This window comes from Elephantulus edwardii, unplaced genomic scaffold (genome assembly GCF_000299155.1).
Source record: "Elephantulus edwardii isolate Elephantulus edwardi_28Jun2011 unplaced genomic scaffold, EleEdw1.0 scaffold00020, whole genome shotgun sequence".
Taxonomy (NCBI): domain Eukaryota; kingdom Metazoa; phylum Chordata; class Mammalia; order Macroscelidea; family Macroscelididae; genus Elephantulus; species Elephantulus edwardii.
In genome coordinates this window covers 21,223,370-21,229,649 of record NW_006399770.1, presented here as the reverse complement: position 1 = coordinate 21,229,649, position 6,280 = coordinate 21,223,370, and positions in this window count along the sequence as shown.

The following is a 6,280-nucleotide window of genomic DNA, read 5'->3' as shown; positions in this document are numbered from 1 at the left end:
TATTCTGTTTATTTTTATAGTAACACAAGAGTGATTAAGGCCTTGGCTGTAACAAAATAGTAGCAAAATAGTCAAAATATTGTGAATAAAGTGTGTTGTCATACAGGTATCTCTGAAGATAGGTACGCCTCATTATAAATAGCAGTTAGGACTGAAAGAAAGAGACAACTTTTAGTGTGAAAAATAGTAATATTCAAGATTATGCATTCCAGTGGGTCTTACCTTTAGATATGCTGGCTACATTTTACCCTCACTTAGAGAGCTTATTAAGAACTATTTATTTATCATTTTTTTCATAACAATGTCTTCCTCTATATGATTCTTTAAATGGTAGAACTAGTATGTCAGAAATTATGAAAAGAAAAACAGATTTCCAAACCACACTTTTGCAAGTTACCTACAGCAATTGAATCCTAGAAGAAACAAACCCATCATAAAAGTATGGAGGCATACTGTAGCACAGTAGGTTGATTATCAAAAATTACTTTCCTTGATACTAGGTTTGACTTTTCCCACATAGCTGAGAGTTGTTATGTCAGTGAGGTGATTATGACTTTTTGAGTGGGGATATAACCTATAAAGTGTGTAGACAACCAATAAAATGATAATCTTATCATTAGATTGAATTTGAATAGGATTAAAGGCAGAGAATCTGACTCTCACAACCAGCAAGAAAAAAGAGGTGGGTCCATTTGGCATAGATAATATAATAAAAACAAAATTTAAGTTTTGTCTAAACCATGTTTTGTTGTCACATAGACCTGCATTTAAGTTTCACACTTTCTATGTCTAGAGACATCTGATAACATAGTTCTGTAAGGAATAATAGTCCTAACTTAAAGGCAGCAGTTCTGTGGCGGTTTAAATTTACTAACGACTTTTGGGGGGGGGGAAGATTAATAACTTCCTCCTTTCCATTTAAAACTTTATAAATCCACTGGAGGTTCAGCTGTGAGTCGGTTCTGATTCAGTAGCAATGAGATTTAGTTATTCATTCTGCATACTAAGTGAATAATTCTGCAAAATGTATTATATGAAGAATAATCTAGCATCAAGATAGAAGGAAAGCTTATTAACAACTTATAATAATCAGATGGCACATTATAATGTGCAGATCTTCTGCAATATATCCATTTTTTAAGGTGTTAGACATGCTCTAAATTGTTTTTAAAGTAGTACTATAATTTAATAAATTCACTAAAACTCATTGAATTGTATATTTAAATTGAGTCATTAAAACCTTATATTTGCTAGAAGATGTGTTTATAGAAGGCTGAGCATTATAGTGAATTAAACATTGAGCGAAGAAGAAAATCGTTGGCAGTTATAATTCAGTAGCGGCTCCATAGGAGAATGACAAAGCAATTTGCGTCCATAAACTTTTACTCTCTTGTTGTTATGTTCTGTAAAGTCAGAAATGACTCATAGCTGGCCATCTAGAAGATTTGAAGTGGCTGAAAATTACATGAGAGGAGATTCTTCCAAGGAGCAGCAAATAGATTCAATCTACGATCGCATGGGTTGCTCCACTGGGACCTCTCAGAATGGACTGGAATTTAGTGGGTTTTATTTTGTTTCTTGTTTGTTTGTTAATGAGTGCTGTTGAATTGATTTCAAATTCCAGTGATCTATATAACATAGAACTGCGTAGGATTTTCTTAGCTTTAAGGCTAATGAAAAGCACATCTTCTGTTCTTTCTCCCATGGAGTCTTTGGATGGACTTGACTATTTCATCTCAGTGCTATCTTTGAGAGTAGAGCACTACTAGACCCTCGGCAGAGAGCAATCTCATTCTCTTCAATAATTATTTAACTGTCTGCATAAATGTCTAGAAACCCACTCACCTATCTTACCCTCTGATAAAAAGGACTAACAGTGTGCCTGTTAACATAGAACTATCACAAGTAAGATTTTTAACAAATTTCTTTTGCATACTTCAGAATGTTACAAAGAAGGACCATCCTTGGAGAAGGATATTATGTTTGGAAGGGTGGAGTGACGGAGAATGAGTGGAAATTATTATGAGATGGATTGATTCAGACACATGGGTAAAGAGGGAAGGTGTGTCAGAGACAATAAAATTGACACAGAACAGTATTCAGGAATTATACATAGGAATGCTATAAGTCACAAGTGACTTGAAAGCACATAAGAACAACAAGACAAACACATTCAATATTTATAGAGTTGTTGTATGGCATAGAATCTATTGAGAATCATAAAATACTAGTTATCTAGTGAATGGTTTTAAATAAGAGAATGCTATGTATTTAGATATACTTCTCTGTTGTTATAGTGTCAAGGGTTTATTGTTCGAAACAGCTGTCATTCCCATTAACTTTGCCATGTGAATTGGTGCTAATGACAGCATGGGGTGTACAAGCCTATCTACCAGCAAAAGATCTAGTCTCACCACTAAATTGAGAAGATTCAGTGGCAGATTTTGAGAATCTCAACACCAGTAAAGAAGTGGAGAATGTAGCATGCCCTTAAGTGGCAGGAATTCTTACACCAGTCAGACAAACAAAAGAGCAGCAGCTGCTTGCTGCAGGAGAGAACCAGAGATCGGGTATGAAATAGAGCTGACCTAGGAACCATAACTAGTACCATTTGTCTAAGTTTGTTGGACAACTGAAGTGGTGTAAAGCAATAGTTAGCTTTGTAGCCCTGGCCTAAAACCAAGAAGCTGAAGGTTGAAGGGATGTGAGTATGCTCTGATGCTGTCTTGATTAAGTATTGATTGTCTACTGAAAATGCATCTTGCTATCATCCCGAATAAATCCCCTAACTGTGAGAATGGTTTTGTGTGTTCTGCAAGGATTTTTACTGTAGACGTTGTTGCTGGGGGCAGTTCTTCCTTGTGGAATTGGTAGAAGTTAAATGTAGCCATCCCTCCATGGCCATTATTCATTGCTGTGTAATGACTAAAAAGGAGGAATAAAATGTTTAGATGAGTGAAGATCACTATCAAGTTTTGTTTTATAAGAGAGAGCAAAGACTCAAAAGACAGTGGAAAATGTTTAGTCACCTTGTCACACAAGTCATCAGAAACTTCATCATCAGAAACTATTCCTACTGAGCCTGAACTAATTCCCATATTATTAGCATTTTCAATCACCTTTCCATATTTATCTTACAAAAGAAAACACCCAACCCAGCTGCACTTTTAAGCATGGTAAATAATTCAAAGCTGGCAGAAGATATAACTATACGAAGTCAGCATAAACAATTTTAAAAAGCACCATGCTAAACATACATAATAAAGCATTTAATTTAAATTTAATGGAATAACTCTTCTATGTTAAATCTTATCATGAATATTAATGAAACTAAAGAAAGCATTTTACCAAATAAAAAGGATAAGATCAGTAAAACAACCCAAAGAATCCACAAAATTGAATATCTAAAGGCCTATGTATTCAAAGTGTCATGTCTAAAGTACATTCTCTTTTGTATAACTAATGGTTAAGATTTTTAAAATTATAGCCAATGAAAGTATTTTCCACTCTTCTATAATTAATTGACCATTAAAGTTGTATGGATTAAAGCCAATCTATATTTATTCTAGAGACACTGTACTTGGTGTTATGTCACTTAATTTTCCAAATAGATCAAGACTACATGATACAATTTACTAGAATTTTTCCCAGAAAGAAGGCAAAAGGAATATTAGTGATCTAGTATTTAAGACCATTTTTTTCTAGTTTGTTGTTGTTGTGTACCATAGAGTTGGAACCGACCCATTGCTGACCATGATTGCGTGGAAGGAGATCGCCCATCCTTCTCCCATGGAGCAGCTGGTGGACTCAAACAGCAAGAATTTTGAATTGCAGAATAGCTTCTTGCCACTAGACTGCTAGGGCTCCTTTTTCAACGGTAGATAGTATTTATACCATTGAAATTAATCTTTATATATAAACTTTATCCTTAACTTGCAGGTGACAAAATCTTTTTAGAGACCACAGTTATTAATACTTATTTGATTTGGCTCATTAAACAAACAATCTAAACTTAAAACTCATATTTCCTCTTTTTTACTACTTTATACTACTGGTTTTCAAGTCGGGAGTGTGTAGGAGGAAGTGTATTTCAGATTTCAAGGAAGAGTTGAAAGTGCTTTGCTTGCTAATTTCTAATAAATTATAGAAAAGTTGCTCTACAAAGTTAGTTAGAATTATAAACCTTCTAGAATGTAAGATTGAAAGAAAAAAGATTAGCTGAAAAATATTTTTTCTATTTGCTTAACTATAAATAAAATTATAAAGTTGATAGGTAAATAATAACCAGATATGAAAATGTTAACATACATTGTGTCAACACTGCTGAAGGGTAAGTCCTAATACATTTTAGGTCTGTTTTTAAATTCATGTATAAGACAAGGTTTAATGAAGCTTGGTACTTTATACTCTGTTTAAATTTCATCATTCATTACTAGTTAACTTCTCCGAAATAAAATTCAGCATTTTGTTTCACATTCTTATCACTATGCGCATGTTTAACTTCTTTGTGTTTGCACTCTTGTAAGTTAGAGAAGCTAGAGTTGTAAATAGTTTTGCTCAAACTTGTTAAATATCCCGATCTAGGGATTATGATCTCATATCCTGGGCAAATATTTTCATAATTCTAGGTAGAATTTCATTAATCTTCAGTAACTCTAAATTAATATAAACTAGGTATTATTTACCAAATAACAGGTTAATAGATAAGAGTATACATTTTCAAATTTCTATCTCCAAAATATGAAATTCTTATAAAGTATAAAAATTTCTTGCAACAATAGATGAGTTTCTTTATTGTAGTTTACCTGCCTCTATTTAAGGGTATACGATAATCTAGTTTTCTCTTTTTGAGGTTGTGGTAGTTATTGTTGTTATGTGCATCGTCTGTGACTCCTAGAGTTTCTATGTATATTAGCTCTGACAGCAGCCCTATCCTGAGCCAAATTCATTGTCTCCAAAAGATCTAATCCTATCACTCTTGTTAGTGAGCCAATCCATCTCATCCTGGGTCTTCTCTTCCTTAACTGTCCCTCCACTCTTCCAAGCATGATATCCTTCTCTGAGGACTGGTCCCTACTGGTCACATCCCCAAAGAATGTGGACAGAACTTCAAATCCTTGCCAACAGGGAACAAACTGGTTTCACCCTCTCCAGGACAAACTTGTTTGTTTTCCTGGCAGTCCACAGAATGTCCAGCGCACTTCTCCAGCACAGCAACTCAAAGGCACTGACAATTCTTTTATCATCTTAGTTATCGTTGAGCTCTCTGATGCATAACAAGTAATTACGAAGACCATGGCCTGGATCAGCCATGCCTTAGTCTCCAGATTGGTGAGTGCATCTAGGGCAGCATCTGTTTTCTGAAATATGTCAATTGGTATTTTATCAATTCCTGAAGTCTTATTTTGCCAATTCCTTCAAAGTAGTTTGAACATCCCCTTCATCACCATGGGCTCTTGCTCTTATGTTGTTTCACTAACTTCTTTAGTGTCAGCCAATTATTTTTGGTATAGTGGCTCTGTGTACACATTTTATCTTCTTTTGATGCTTCCTGGGCTATTTAACATTTTGCCTTCAGCATTCTTAGTTATTGCAACTCGAGGTTTGAATTTCTTCTTCTGTTTCTTCAGCTTAAGAGATTGAGTGAATTCGTCCCTTTTGATTTTCTGACTCATTTCCTGCACATTTCATTATAATATATTGCTATGTCTTCCTGTGCTGCCTTTTGAAATCTTCTGTTCAACTCCTTAATTTCTTGGTTTCTTCCCTTTGCTTTGGCTTCTCAGCATTGTAGTGCAATATTCAGAGTCTCTTATGACATCCATTATGGTCTTTTCTTTCTCCTCTCTTTGTAGTAATTTTTTTTCATTCTTCATGAATGCTATTCTTGCTATTCTCCCACATCTCATCTGGTCTTTGCTCATTATTGCTCAAAGCTTCAAACCTTTTTCTGAGATTGTCTTTAAATTCTGGTGGTATAGTCTCAAGGCCAAACTTTGGTTCCTGTGGATTTGATTTTTCTTTTTCTCAATTTGAACTTACATATAAGTACTTGATGTCGGTTCAATAACCAGCAACTTATTTAGTTACCACAGCTGACATTGACCTTTCCCAATGATTTTTCCCCCCACAGATATAGTCAATCTTATTCCTGAGCAGACAAACAGAAGAAGTTAGTCTGTATAGTTGCTGTTTTTGTTTCTTATAAAAGGTGTTTGTGGAGAATAGGTCATTGTTTGTACAAAATTCTATTATTCTGTCTCCAACCTCTTTTCTGTTA